Here is a 17,117-nt window from a genome sequence, read left to right as displayed (position 1 = left end):
AATGAAGAGCTTGGTAGGAGGAACCCGAGTATTGGCAGTCGAGTTGAATTGGTAATTTTTGAGAAGATTAGAAATTACATTGGGAAGAAAACCTATGGAACACCTATGGTGGATGTGAAGGAGAAGAAGGAAAATAGGGGAAAGAGTGTGCAAGTTGAAGAATTGGAGGACATATATGTGAAGAACCAGTTTGGGATTTATGTGTTGAATCCTAGAAGATGTTCTTCTAGTTACTAGAACATCTTTTCAAACCTACGAAGTCTAATGTAGGAGCATCTTGCATTCGAAACAAAGAAGGCTTGTTGAAATTAATATTTATCATAATAAAAAATTGTGGAGGAGAGAAAAAGTGACGAAAATAGAAGGAGAACTAATAAAAAAATAAAATAAGGGGAAAAGGAGAAAAGAAAAAGAAAAAAAAAAAGAAATTTCTATTTTTGAGGTGCATAGGTGGTGTAATAGAAAAAATAAAATAAAAATGGTAGTCATTCCATTTATTGAGGTGTGTTGGTGGAATTCTAGAAGGTTGTGGATATTGTGTAGGTTGAATCCTAGAAGGTTGTGGATATTGTGTAGGTGGAATTCTAGAAGGTTGTGGATAAATCATGCATTGGGTGGCAAGTGCCTATTTAAGAAAGGCATATGAGCATTTCTAATCAACCTAGAAGGTGTGAAGGCTTCAAGGTGTGAAAGCTCTCAAGGTGTAAATCTTCAAGTAGAAATTTTTGGAAGTGTAAGCACTTCTTGTAGAAGCTCTTGGTGTGCAAGTTAGTTGGAAGCTATTAGTGAGGAAGCTCTTAGTGAGGAAGCTCTCTTATATTGTAAGAATTTGGAATTCTTTCATTTGGAGAATATTGTAGGGATTTTCAAGTTTAATAAAATTTCTTGGGAAGCATTTTATCTCTCTTTGTCTCCATATTATTGCATTCTTGGTTGTGAGTTGGGAAGGGTGTTGTGGCCTTTCATCATTAGCCTTTCAATCTAAGGCTTCCATGCCTTCCTTCCCAAGCTTTAAAGTTTAGGTTGCTTTTCTATTTGCTTCTTGGACTCAATTTTCCATCTCATCATCTTTTTAGTACTTTGATTATCTCCTTCTGCCTTTTTCTAGGTCTAGCTACCATAACCTTCATAACTTTCATCTTAGGAGAATTTAATGATTCTTGTTTCACTTCAACTAGTCGGATTGATTTCCTCTTGGTTTCAACTACCTTTTCTTCTTCTTCTCCTTATGATAACTATGTTAGTGGGATAGCAAGTGGAATGGGTGCTTATTGTTGAGACACTATTGCATATAATGTAACTGGTGGTATTGTATCTAGTGTGGTCACTATCACTTCTTCAGATTGTCCTACTATTACTAATGGGCCTTCATACATTAATCCATGTATGTAACACCCAATCTATTTCATACATGTGATTCTTTCCTTACCACACTTGCCTCTTCTATTGTCATCCCTACTTGTAGCATAGACTTCTTCATTACTAACTGAATGTTTTTCTTTGATGCCTTCTCCAACTATGTATTGCTCACTTACTAGATCAATTCTTCATAGGTTCCAATTTTGTGAATTTCCCTATCCTTGTCTAACTCAAGGATAGCCTTGACATATCCTTCTACTTCTTCTATTGTGATCACATAAAGTTCAACATATATCATTCTTGGCTTTACTACTTCAATGTAGGTATATTCTATATCTACAATGGAGCATATGTCATTTATATACTTTTCAATCATAGAAGGTGGAATTCTGACTCTTATTCTTAATTTATTTTGAATTGTTTTCACAATAAGGTATGCACTACTGATGACCTTTTCAATAAAGTTTTTATTATGTTTTTATGATATATTTTCTATGGTGCATCTATCCCTTCTAATTAATTCAAAAATTGATGTGAATGGAAATATTTTAATCAAATGGAAAAACATATGTGTTATAAGTGACTAAAATTTGAATTGGCCATTCTTGACTTTCTTTATCCTCTCCTATTTTTTAATTAACTATGCTTTGAGGATCTCACTCAGATTTACTTTCTTTCTCTCTACAAAAATCTTGTAGGAGGCTTGAACAAAACCAACTGCCATATCATATTCTCTAGTTCTAGAACATATCTTGGTTGCTATAATTCTACTCAAGAACCTTACATTATCCTACTTGATCATGCCGATCACTAGTCCTCTACAATTTTAATCTAACTTTGTGTTTTCCTAAATTGATTTGTTGAAATTTTTCTCTTTAATGGGTATGTTTCCTTCATTATACAATTGAGTAACCTCATAAACTAGGTTGGTTGAAATCTCTACTAGATTATCTCCTAACAAAAAACATTGCATTGTGGATTGAGCTCAATATGATCTTACTCCATTCTTTGTTCTTCTACTTGTCATAGAACATAAATTTTACTAGGTCATTATCTTTTAGGTACTCAAAACCTTGTTTGTAACTCATGTCCTAGTTGTATATAAGGCTTAATTCCTTATAAATGTGTTTATCTCTTATTGTTTTAAACTTACTTCTGATATAACTGCCTACATCTTCAAGGTGAATGATGTTTTACAAAATTCTCAAAAATGCTACACTAGGGTCATCTACCATGGGTTTCATAGGATTTATCTCAATCTTAGGTCTTGGTTCTTCCTTAACATTATGAATCAATGATATGTCCATTTCAATAGTTAAATTTACAAATCAATTATCAATACAATTCCTATGAAAAATTTACAAAAATAACTTGCCAAGTGTGTAACTAAGGTTTTCAAAACTTTGCACTTCAATTTGCCTTCAAATTGTTGTTACTTTGCTCCTGATTTCTCTTAAACTCTTCACACAGTTGAATGGAATACTAAACCTTGTTTTCATACTTTAAATCTCATCAAATTAACCTCTATATTAATTTTACAACTATTCAATCCATAAAAAACTATTTCTAATGACCAATAAACTTGTTTTCATTTGCACTCACACATGTGATCCTCAAATGTCATGACATATCACATACTGACTTCAAAATTCTTAAATCAATCTCTAACTTTACTTTTGTCACTCTAGTACTTGATCTTTAATAGAAAAGTGTGTAATTTAAATACGATGAATCACATACAATAGTTGACTTCAATCTTTCATTGATGCATCAAAATATTGTTCTTCCAATACTACTTGTGATCTTGATGGCTCTTTTTCTTTCAAAAAAACCTCTTTGAATTCTTCCACATGTTCTCTCAACTCATCTTTTTGACTTTTTTGTTGCTATCATTCCTTTTAATATTTTTGTTATTGTTCCTTCTGAAATTTGGAATCGTGTTGATGTTCCACATGTCCATTCTGTAAAATATTTCTATGGGATAAAATTTGTTGCATAACTAACATATTGGTCTACTTTTTATTTGATTAGGTCTAGAATAATTAATTGTTGCTCTATGATTTTTGGTAATGTGTCCAAAATTATTGCATTTGTAACATACAATGTTTCTCCTTGTCTTACTAGTTCCTTCATTTGATCTCCTTCTTTCACTTAATGTGCTTTCACTAGATCTTCTTCTTTTATTTCCTATAGGGTTAGTATCTCTAAACATTCTACTATTGCTATTATTACTATCAAATTTAGGTTTCTTACAATTATTTATTTTATGACCAAAACCATGACAATTATAATAGTAAAAATTGGTAATAGGCTTAAATGACTTACATGTATAGTTTCTCTTCACATGACTAACTTCATTACATATAAATCATCTACCTTCAAATTCATAGCTTACTTCTTTGGGTGATTCAACTTGTTCATTTGCCTCTGGTTCATTGACTTTCTCAGGTTGACTTGCTTGCTCAATTTATTTTGGTGCATCTTTAGATTGCATTGGTTCAATCTTACTCTAATCATCCTTGTTATGTTCGAGATGTTCAACAACTAGATATGTTTCTTTTATGACTCAAATTTATTTCTTCATTAAGATATACAAGATTAGTCTTATCATAGGAAGGTCTCTACAAATATAATTGGTCATCAATTTTCTTACTACCAGAATATAAATTTTCTAATTTTTTCTTTGTCTGGGTTAACTCCCCCTTCTCAACAGTGTTCTATTTCTCAAGTTATGGATTTTCCATCTTAATGGATTCAATTTTAGATGTAACTTTTGTAAGATGGGATCTTAGATTTTCATTCTTCGATTTTGGATTTGACTCAACTTTGTTGTCTTCTTTCTTCAAACTTAACTTCAATTCAATGATCTTCAACTCATTCTTGAAAATCTTATTTTCTTTCTTCAATCTTAATGCTTCATCACTATATTTTGTTTAATCTTTAGGTTCCTTTAAGGATTTGAGATGATTAATCTTATCTTTCAATTTTCCAATGTAGTCTTTTGTAGCTTCATATCTTTCTTTCATGTTATCTTCTTCTTTAGTAAGAATAACAATCTTCTCAAGAGATTCTTCAAGATTCTTCTATAACTATTTCATATCCATAGGGATCTTACTCAAGGTATTAACCCTTTTCTAAGTAACTATGGTTTGAAACCAGTTTTAAGAAATAGGGAATACTGGGGTCGGGGGGTGGGGAAAATCAATATTCTATAAACTTTATCCCAAAAATGGATATTAATGATTATCTTATAACTTGCATTTGAAAGTAAACTAACAATGTTGAATAGTAAACATAACAATGCAATAAGAGAACTCATAACACCATTTGTTATTAACTAAGGAAAACCTAACCAAGTGAAAACTCAGGTGGGGATGGTTCCCAAAAAATGATCCACTAATCAAAAGTATCCAATTCAGGATATGGACCATGTTAGGAGTCTATTACATACATATAGTGTCTCAGTCATTGTTAGAGGACTACATCCTTTTAAAAGCCTCAACCCTATTAGGAGATATTATGTACAATTAAAAAATGTATGCAAGATTATCACACTTCCCAAACCTACAATATACAATATAGTTCCTTGATACAAAGAGATATATACAAAATCCTCTTGCTTGTTATTGATATCTTCAATATTTGATATAACACTTTCTACTCTTTGCATGCTTCTGATCATACATCATAATATTCATCACATATGGCTCTCATATCATATATAAAACTTTCACATAAGTTTGTATATCACTGGCAACTTACACACTACTTCATATATCATCATCTTTCCTTTATACCTTTACAATTTACAAAAATTGTCCTATTGACCTTCAAGTTTTCACATGCTTGAAAAAATGCAAAACTAACTCTTACCCTCTTAGGGTTAACATCTAGGATGTCATCCATAATTTGTTCAATAATTTTTTTTTAACCAAAATAATTTCTTCACTTGTAATTGACATTTTTATCTTATACTTTTTTTATGTCTTAAACATTACCTTTACTAATAATTAATGCATAAGTTATTATGTATTGATTGTATTAAGTTTCACTCAAGCATACATCATTCTAACACTCTATACTATTTGTACCCAACTACACATGTGCCAATAATGCTTCTATCATCCATATATGTCAAAACTATCTTTGTTTCGTTGGTTAGACTATCTTATACTTAGATAATTTTCAAGTCTAACTTTAGAATCTTCATTTGTACATAATTCCTTCTTCATAGAAGCTATATGTTTCTATAAATGAAAAAATCTAATTCTTTTACAACTTATCCTACTTAGCCAAATTTCCAACATTAAGTCTTGCCTTGGTTAAAGGATCATACATCATGGCGAAGTGACGATTCTCTTAAGAGATTTACAAAAGCCTATTAAAGCTACTTTTAAAATACATTTTAATACTAAAACACCTATTAGAATGTTTAGTAGCTAATATTTTATGTATCTCTTTACTTTTTAATTCACTACTCAGTTGGCTATGTCCTTATCTCAATTATTCACCTTAACATAGTACCTTCGCATGACCACTTTCATCTCTCATGATTGAATTATGGCTTACCCTTCCTTTATCATCATCTCACAAAGTCTCAAGGTCTAAATGAACAATATAGATATGTTATTTTTTCTACTCATTCCTTCCAATTTTATAATTAGTTAGTTTCCTTGCATAGTGATTGATGATCCTATAATAAATGTATAATCAAGTCCTTGAATCTCTCCTTGATCCTCTAAACATACTTTTGACTCAGAAATGTTTTTTGACATACAATTCTATATCATTAGAAATAATTATAAAAAACTTACTCAACTTGTATAGTGTTTATGTGCTCAGCCTTAAATAATTTCATTTTTTGTCCATTGCCTCATACCGAGCTCAACCTTTGTTTTATTTATTGTCTCATGCTTCTATCCAACTTAGCTCCTTCTTTACTTGGCTAAATTTGTTTTACTAGGCAATAATGGTTTGTGCTCAACATATACTTAATTACTTGATCTTAGCTTAAAAATTACACCACTCCATTCATTTATTTAGACTATTATGATGGCTCGGTCATAGTGATGATTGATCAACTCTACCTACAAAATGACTAAGTGTTTCACACTAATAGAAAATATGCCTTTGGGATTAAACAATCTCCCCTATTGACACTAGTGGAAAATATACTTGGTCATGATTGATATGATTACTATAGTAAAACCCTCAAAGCTATAAACCTTCAAAATTGCAAAACTCTTCCATGTATGAACTAAATCCATACCTTACACTCAATGTTCTTTATATACATACTAACTTTCTTCTTTGTATATACATTCACTCTCTATCCATAAAAAAATAAATTTAAATTCCCCCTTTTTTTTGTCATTTATGGTTGTTGGGGGGTAGGGTTCAAGCAATAGTTGTCCAAAAATGGTTTGTGAATATGAAATATCATTGCTAGAGAATTATGCAAAATCTTGATTCTCAATTTCTAGCATAGATGCTAGATCTATCGAGATATCAATAGTAGAGATATTTGGATCTATTTTCATTAACTCCCTACCTGATTGTAGCATTATCTATATAACTTCTAGGTGAGGTATCAACATTTTCTTAATTGAGATAAGGTTAGACCTTCTTTTTCCATCCAGACCCATCAACTAGGCCAACCTTGTTTGGAAAAATGTCATCTTACTAAAATGTAATGAGCTTGAACTTCAAGCATTCATTCTTAATGTACTTCATGAATATTGTAAATTATCTTGTAGCTTATCTATTAACTCCTAATTTTCCTTAGCAACATATGTAACATCACACAACTTCTTATGCAAAGAATGGACATTCTTAACAACTTCTTCCAAAATATTTACAAGGTTTGGAAGATTAAGTTACCTTTGTGCAATTTCTATGGAGACTTTTCTCTAAAATTTCCTTTCAAATTTCTTCGCTAACCATTGCATTAGTTTCTCATTATCATATATGTTAGGGTTATTTAGCTTTTCAACAATCTTAACTAACTACTATATAATAGGTTCTTGTACATTGAGATTTTCTACAACAATAGTTTATAGGAGAAAATCTTTGATCTCAAAAAATACTTACTTTTGTTGTTTCTTTCTCTTCAATTCTTATTGGTTTGTTTTTCTTGCTAATAACTCTTGTAGAGTTAACATATTCTCATAGGCTAATTTATTTTTGTCCCAATTTGGAGTCAAAATAAGTTGATCAATTTTCATAGGTTTTCATGGTGACTTCACCTTTTTCTTCTTCTTGATTGTCTTACCTTTGGACTTAGGGGTACTAGAGCTTTGTAGTGATAGTTACAAGCCTTGTACAAGCTTGATGCTCTTGGAATAGTCTTTGAGTCACTATTTTTATAGCCTTGGCCTCCTTGGGCTTGGTCCCTATTGATTTATGTTCACCAATAGAAATTAGTTATCCTACCTCATTTGTTACCTCAATGAAAGCTCTAGGGGATATCTCTCTTACATCACTAGTAGCAGATTTCTTTGCTTGATCATCTTGGTTCCTTTATACCTTCTCTTCCTTAATTTTATTTTTTACTTCCCCCTTGTACATTTTTTCCTTCATTTTTCAGCACATTCTGCTACTTGATAATAGTATATCATTCTTTGTCTTCGTTTATATTTGAACATTTGCATTAACATGAATTGTAGATGTATTAATGATACTAACAATTACTTGTTGAGATATCTTTGGACTTTTGATTTTTGGATATTATTTTATTTGGACAATAATTGGAATGGAGTCCAATAATGGTTCTTGTATTGTCTTTAAGTTAGGATCTTGCTCTTTTTTCCTTGCTTGGTCTTCACAATCATTTTTGGCTTTACTTCAAACTTAGTCACATCTATCAATGGATTTTCTATTGGTTCATCCACTATTATTATTATATCAATTTTCTTCTCACTTTCTTGTATCATTTTGTGTATAGTCTCTTCTAACTCCTTGACATCATCATAGATATCTTCTTTATTATCAAGTTCTTCTTCTCCAATCTCCTTTTCTTCGTCACTAGTTTTCTCCTCATCAATAGGCATTAGACAAAACAAATTATTCCATGTTATCCTTCTTTCCTATACATCTTCAATTTTATTCTTTCAAAAACAATATATAAGATCTCCCTTTTGGTAAATTTTTTTTAGAATAGTCCTTAAATGCTATGCACACATGTTGCTTGCCTAAACTAGACATATGTAGCCTCCTTCATCTATTTATTTTTTGTTAATGCCCATTTAAATTTAACATCAATCCTATCGTATAGTTCATTAGGTTTTGTTTAGTCTACTTCAATTAATGCATACTTCAAATTCACCATCATGTCAATGATAACTTGTTTTATCAACTATTCTCAAGGTATCATACTTTATATTATTGAATTTTGATAATTGTGTTGTACTCTTCAACTTTTCATATTTTTCATAAATATCTTGAGGCTTCTTGTGTATAGCCATTCTAAATTGGCTCAAATATTTATATTCTATCTCATCTACCTCATCTCTATCATCATCATGCTTCACTATCAACCTTCTTCTTGGTTTCATCTTTGGCTTTCTCTCCTTGGCCTTTGCAATATCAGTTGTCCTTTTCTTTGAATTTTTTCTTTGAATGGGCCTAGTGACCTTTACTGTACCTTTCTTTGGTTGCTTGGCAACTAGGGTGTTGGCTTCCCTACATCTCTATCTTTTTACCTTTTGTAGTGTGGGAGTAGGAGTGGTAGTCATCTTCTTTAGATGATTCTTCACCTTTGGGTCTACCACAAAAAATTATTTATCCTTTGTTTCCTATGGCTTGGTAACTACCAATTCTTTACCTTAACACTTCCTTTCATATCAATAAAACCATATCAAGGAGTGGATCTTGGCCTTCACCCTTCTAATTGTGTTGGGTGGTTATTTCACCTTCACCCCAGCACACATACTAATGAATTTAATAAATTAAATGGATTCATCCATAGCCTTTCTATAATCTATGGCATCCATATCCTTATGTATCACTGAGAAATATTTCAAAAATTTTAAGGTCTAGGAGAGAAAACTTGTTGGAAATGATTGAAAAGCTCATGATTGAGGAGCAATGGAACTGATAAAGAATTTTTTCAATCATTGATTGGTCATTGATGTCAAACTTGCTACTTGCAAGAATGACAATTGCTTTAGTAATCCAAATACTACAAGATGTTTGATTGACAAGGAGGTGGCAATCAATAAGATGTAACTAGAGTACCTAGAGAAAGGTTGAAGTTATGATGTTGTAATGAAGTGTAAGGATCAGCTAAGGCATTGATGAAATAGTGTATTGATGACATACTCTAAGACACAGAGGATAGACACACCAAGACATATCAAAGATGTAAGGTTTTAGCTAAGTCATTTGTATAGCCTAACTAAGTTCATAAGAGAGTGTTGATCAAGCTAGTTAGTGCCGAACATATTCTTAGTTGAAGTTGAGCAAGTTCACCTTTAGAGTGTGCCAAGTGGTCTTCAGGTGCCAAGTAAAGGTCAGGTGGTGAGTAGTAGAAAAGATACAAGTGTCGAGCAAGATACAAGTGCCAAGTAATACAGAGGGTGTTGAGCATTAGTAAACCAATAGATGTCGAGCAGAATATAGGAGTCGAGTAATATAGAGGGTGTCGAGCATCAGTAAATCAATAATGTCGAGTTGCTGCATTATTTTGAAAATTGAAGATTCACCAGATCTGAGCTGACATGGGAGTTATCTAGAATTCTATTGACTAGTTAGAAGGTAAGAATGATGAGCTTATGGAACAGAACACTATGTAAACTATTTCTAAAAAAAACAATTGGATTCTAGATGAAGTTTCTAGATTAGAGTAAAATATGGGATAGATACGTTGTATCTTACCTAATCTATTGAAACCCTAAAATTGGAGAGGGAGAATCAAGCTGAAAAGAGATTCCAAATTTCTATTTAAGCATTCATAAGGTCATGAAGCAAAGCAGGAGTGGTGGTTAGGCATGAAAGCATGAAGTGCTAAAGAAGGTGCTAAGGAGAAAAAGAGCACAGATACTCTATTTCAATAGGTGACCACATATATGATTGCATTGGTATGATGAGTAAGAAGACTCAAGGTGATGAAGCTTGAGTTGACAAGCTGACAGATATGAAGTGATTAAAGCCAAGCAAAGGATTAAACTGAAGTGTGATCTAAAATTGTTGTAAGTTGTATCAAATCAAAAGCCATTGTTGTTACTCTCTAGAAATTGTAATATCTAAGATAAATTCTATGAAATTAGGTTGGTTTAATAGTCATGTTGTAAATCCTTTAACATGGTGACATTCCAAGTGAATGTTCCAAAGTCCTTTAACCAGGCCCATTCCTAATTGTATGGTGAAATCCTCTAACAAGGTCACATTTAACAATGTGTTGTAGCCTTTAACAGGGCAAACCATAAGAAGTGGTTGAAATCAATTGCGCAGTTATTTTCTGGGTATCATCCCCACCCCAGTTTTACCTTCTTATTCTTGGAGGGTTTCTGGGTTATCAAATTCTCAGTGTTATGGTGTGATGCATGTCTACTTTTCATAGTTGTTTAAATGTTCAAATTACATGCATGATAGTTTCAGTTATGTGCTATTGAGGATTGAGAGAAAAAGTGGCATTGGACCTTGAATAATTGATTCGCTCCACACCCCCCCCCCTCCTCAGTTATTCTAAAGAATTATAAAAATTGGTATCAGAGCATTGTTTCTGACTTAGTTTAAAGGGACTAGAAGCAGAAAAGATCAAAATGCCTAAAAGAGAAGTTCTCAAGCTCAACCAAGACAACATTTTTGCATGGCAAAGCTTGATGAAGCTACATCTTGGATCCATAGGAGATTATGCTCAAAATTCAATTAGTACTAAACATGTTGATCCAACTGGTACTCTAACTATAGAAGATTTGAAAAATAAACAGGAACATAATCAAATAATGCTGGAAATTGCTTCTGCACTCAAATATGTTGAATTCGATGATATGAAAGGATGTGACACTGCATTCAAGATGTGGAAAGACCTATCAGACATTTATGGAGGAGATCAAAATGTCCAAAGAGAAAAAAGAGAAAGCCTCAGAGGAAAGTTCGATGATATGAAAATGGAAGAAGGTGAGAATGTTGTTCAGTATGCCGCTAGAATAAACAAAGTGGTAAGTGCAATAAGATGCTTGAGTGGTCAATTAGATGATGATACCGTTAATAGTAAGTTCCTAAGAACCATGCTCCCTATATATGCTATTATAGTATCAGCTATACAAGAGCTAAGATGTGTGCCAGGAAACAATCTAAGTTTTGAAGGTATAGTGGGTAGACTAACTGCAATTGAGTTATCTAACTTTGACAACTACAGACCTGAGAATGTGGAATTTGCTTTCAAGGTCGAGCTATCACTAAAAGATGCTAATCAAGTGAAATCAAAGAAGATAAGAAAGATGAAATATGTATCTAGTGACAGTAGCACTGATGAGGAAGATATGGAACAATTGGAAGCTTTACTAGCTAGAAGATTTCACAGAGGCAAAGGAAAATTCAAAGGTAAGCTGCCTATCATTTGTTTCAATTTCAATGAAGTAGTACATATTGCTACAAGCTGTACACAGAAAAAGGAATACAAAGAAGGTAACAAGTAGAAAAATAGAAAACAAGATGATCAGAGAGATTACAAAGACAAAGGCAAGAAGTGCTATATTGTTGAAGAAGATTTCGATGATAATGATGATAAATTGTCTACGTGGCAATGAATGACCAATCTGATGAAGAAGAGCCTACAACACTAGTAACATGTATGAACAAGAATGATAGATCGTAGAAATCGGATGCTCACATCACATGATAGGAGACAAAAGTAAGTTTGTTAACTTTACTCAATATGATTGAAATAGTGTTAGATTTGGTAATGATGCTCCATGTCAAATCAAAGGAAAAAGTTCCATTAAGCTTATAGAGAAAATTTCATGTGATAATGCATATTATGTTGAAGGACTAAACTACAATTTGCTAAGTGTCTCACAGTTAGGCAATGTCGGGTGCAAAGTAGAATTTGGAAACAAAACTACAAAAATCTATGATACTGATGGCAAATTGATAGGAAAAGGAAAAGGAGATCAAACAAGAAGTAATCTATTTTATCTTGATATGGAAAATGCTTCTTGTCTTGTTGCAAAATTTGATGATGTATGGTTATGGAATAGAGGGCTATGTCATGTCAACTTTGATAATCTAGTCAATATCAGTAAAATGAAGAAAGTTACAGGTTTACCTAAACTAAAGAAGCTTGACAATATCATGTGCAAACAATGTCAGCTAGGGAAGATGACCAAATCAAGTTTCAAGAGTAAAAACTATACATCTAAAGAAGTACTTGAGTTAGTCCATACTGACTTATGTGGTCCGATAGAAATACAAAGCTACAAAGGATATAAATATATAATTTTGTTTGTTGATGACTATTCTAGGATGATGACTGTTATGTTCTTAAAAAAAAAATTTGATGCTTTTCAAATGTTTAAGTGGTATGTGGCTAGAGTTGAAAAGGAAATAGGAAAGAGTTTGAAATGCCTGAGATCAGATAGAGGTGGTGAATTCACATCAAACAAATTTGAGATATTTTACAAAGACAAAGGAATCAAGAGACAAACATCAACTCCTAGAACTCCCTCACAAAATGGAATTGTTGAGAGAATAAATAGATCTATGATTGACTATGCCAGAACATTAATGATGGAAAAGACTATTGCTTTGAAATATTGGAGAGAAGCTGTAAGTGTGGTCGTTCATACATTGAACTGAGTACAAGTCAAGAAAGGTACAAGTGCAACACCTTTTGAATTATGGTATGGTCACTCACCCAATGTAAAGCATATAAAAGTATTTGGTTGCAAATGCTTTATCCTTAAAGATACTAGAAATAGAAAATTTGATGCAAAAAGCGATGAAGGCATATTCCTTGGTTACTCCACTAGAAGTAAAGTGTACAAGTGTTTAAATACTAACACTAAAAAAATTGTGGAAAGTACAAATGTAAACTTTGATGAGGATGTAGATGTCCAAGTTGAAAAACCAAAGAGAATGGATGAATACAGAACCTTTGTATATTCTTATGAAGGAATGCCTATTGATGAAGATTCTATCAATCAAGTTGGAATTCAACAGAAAGTTTTAGTCTCAGCCGAGTCACAACCAGTGAATGCCGAACTACATTCAAAAGCTAAGTTGCAGAATGGAGAAAATTCTCATTCTAACTCTAAAGTCAGTACACATGAAAGAGATGTAGAACTACTTGACAAAGAAGTACATAGTGACCCTAAATCTAAAATATCAAACATAGAAACAAGGATAGAACAAAGATTGTCCAAATATGTGAAGAGGCATCACCCTGCTAAACAGATAATTGGTGATAAAGATGCAAGACCAATGACAAGGAATAGACTAAGAAATGAATCATGCATGTTAAGAAAATTTGAACCTAAGATAGTGTATGATGCATTACAAGATGGTGACTAGTATACAGCTATGGAAGAAGAGATTGATCAAATAAAGAAGAACAAAACCTAGAGTTTGGTTCCTAGACTAGTTGACAAAAATGTGATTGGCACCAAGTGGGTATTCAGAAACAAGCTAGATGAGAATGGTGAGATTACTAGAAACAAAGCCAGACTAGTATGTAAGGGTTATGCTCAAGAAGAAGGATTAGACTATGGGGAAACATTTTCCCCTGTTGCAAGAATGGAAGGAGTAAGAACTTTACTTGCATATGCTGCATATAAAGGTTTTAAAGTCTATCAAATGGATGTAAAGTCTACTTTTCTGAATGGTTTATTGGAAGAGGAGGTCTATACTGAACAACCAGAGGAATTTTTTGATGAAAGAAACAAGGATATGGTTTGTAAACTACATAAAGCACTCTATGGTCTAAAACAAGCACCTAGAGCATGGCATGAGAGACTTCACAAGTATCTAGTGCAAATAGGATTTGAAAGAACTGATGATAACAGCAACATGTACATCAAATTAGAAGAAGGTAAGGATATTATTGTATCTGAAATTTTTGTGGATGACATAGTGTTTGGAGGAAAGGAAGTGCTTTGCAAAAGTTTTGCTGACAAAATGAAACATGAGTTTGAGATGTCTATGTTTGAAGAAATCAAATTTTTTGTTGGTTTGAAAGTACACCAACTAAAACATGGTATATTTATGACACAATCAAAGTACATCAAAGAGATACTTAAAATGTTTGGATTAGAAGACTCCAAGCTAGTCAGCACACTAATGGCAGCATGACATAAGCTATCCAAAAATGATGTATCAGCTGAAGTTAATCAAAAAATGTATAGATCCATGATTGAAAAACTACAATATGTTGTACATAGCAGACCAGACATAGCATTAGCAATTGGAATAGTAGCTATATTCTCTGCAAATCCTAAAGAGAATCATCTCATAGCAGTAAAAAGAATAATGAGGTATCTCAAGGGAACTGATGATTTTGGCTTATATTATGAAAAGAATGAAAAGTTTGAGCTCAATGCATACACAAAGGCAGATTGGGGAGGCAACATTGATGATAGAAAAATCACAAGTGGAGGAGCATTATTTTTAGGTAAAAGACTAGTTACTTGGACTAGGAAGAAGCAAACATGCACATCTCAGTCCATTGCAGAATCAGAATATGTGGCAACAACAGTCAATTGCACAAACATTGTGTGGCTCACACATCTATTGAAAGGAATGAAAGAAGAGGTATGAAAACCTATGATATTGTATTGTGATAATACAAGTGCTATAAACATATCCAAGAATCCAGTAAGACATGCAAAAACTAAGCATATTGCAATCAAGTATCATTATATCAAAGAACTAGTAGAAGACAAACAAGTGAAGATGGAGTACATTCACACAAAGGAACAAACGGCAGATATCTTCACCAAACCATTGCCCAAGGATGCTTATGAATATCTAAGAGACAAGTTAGGGGTAATACCCCTAACTCAAGAAGTTTAAAAGAAAAGAAGCTACCCTGCATCAACTGGAGAAAATCATTGAAATATCAGAAGGATGATGCAGAGGATGATAGCAGAAACAAGAAACTCCAAATGAGTCACAAGCATGGTGATAGAGGGAGAAACCATGAGATGCAAAGCTTATATTTTGCATGTTAAAGATGCCACATCTTTGGCATTTCTGTCAAAGAGGGAGATATATGTAGAAAACTTATCAATACAAAGTAAGAAGGAGATACTCATGAGGGAGATATATATGAAAGAGGGAGATTTATGAGAAACTAAAAGGTAAAGATATGGAGATATATGAGATCATTAGTAAAGGATGCAAGAGTCAAGAAGGAAGCAGAATGTAGCAGGAAATGAATATGATTTTGGTGGTACCTAAGTTGATCAAGTGATCAGTTTGGTTTGCCATCAATGCCAAAGAGGGAGATTGTTGGAAATGATTGAAAAGCTCATGATTGAGGAGTAATGGAACTCATAAAGAATGTTTTCAATCATTTTTTTATCATTGACGTCAAACTTGCTACTTGCAGGAATGACAATTGCTTTAGTAATCCAAATACTACAAGATGGTTGATTGACAAGGAGGTGGCAATCAATAAGATGTAACTAGAGTACCTAGAGAAAGGTTGAAGTTATGATGTTTTAATGAAGTATAGGGATCAGCTAAGCCATTGATGAAATAGTTTATTGATGGCATACTCTAAGACATAGAGGATAGACACACCAAGACATATTAAAGATGTAAGGTTTTAGCTAAGTCATTTGTATAGCCTAGCTAAGTTCATAAGATAGTGTTGAGCAAGCTAGTTAGTGCCAAACATATTCTTAGTTGAAGCTGAGAAAGTTCACCTTTAGAGTGTGTCGAGTGGCCTTCAGGTGCCGAGTGAAGGTCAGGTGCCAAGTAGCAGAAAAGATACAAGTGTCGAGCAAGATACAAGTGCCAAGTAATATAGAGGGTGTCGAGCATTAGTAAACCAATAGATTTATAGCATAATATAGGAGCTGAGTAATACAGAGGGTGTCGAGCATCAGTAAATCAATAATGTTGAGTTGCTGCATTATTTTGAAAATCAAAGATTCGCCAGATCTAAGCCAAAATGGGAGTTATCTAGAATTCTATTGACCAGTTAGAAGATAAGAATGACGAGTTGGTGGCATAGAACACTATGTAAACCGTTTCTAAAAAAAAAACAATTAGATTATAGACGAAGTTTCTAGATAAGAGTAAAATATGGGATAGATACGTTGTATCTTACCTAATCTATTGAAACCCTAAAATTGGAGAGGGAGAATCAAGCTGAAAAGAGATTCCAAATTTCTATTTAAGGAGTCATAAGGTCACAAAGCAAAGTAGGAGTAGTGGTCAGGCATGAAAGCATGAAGTGTTGAAGAAGGTGCTAAGGAGAAAAAGAGCACAGATACTCTATTTCAATAGATGACCACATATATGATTGCATTCGTATGATGAGTAAGAAGACTCAAGGTGACAAAGCTTGAGATGACAAGCTAATAGATCTGAAGTGATTAAAGCCAAGCAAAGGATTAAACTGAAGTGTGATCTGAAATCTGCAAGATATGTTGTAAGTTGTATTAGATCAAAAGCCATTGTTGTTACTCTCTAGCAATTGTGAAAGTTAAGATAAATCCTATGAACTTAGGTTGGTTTAATAGCCATGTTATAAATCCTTTGACGGGGTGACATTCCAAGTGAATGTTCCAAAGTCCTTTAGCTAGGCCCAT

This window comes from Cupressus sempervirens, chromosome 3 (genome assembly GCF_028749045.1).
Source record: "Cupressus sempervirens isolate cs-2001-9-10 chromosome 3, ASM2874904v1, whole genome shotgun sequence".
Lineage (NCBI taxonomy): Eukaryota > Viridiplantae > Streptophyta > Pinopsida > Cupressales > Cupressaceae > Cupressus > Cupressus sempervirens.
Note: the sequence above shows the minus strand (reverse complement) of the source record.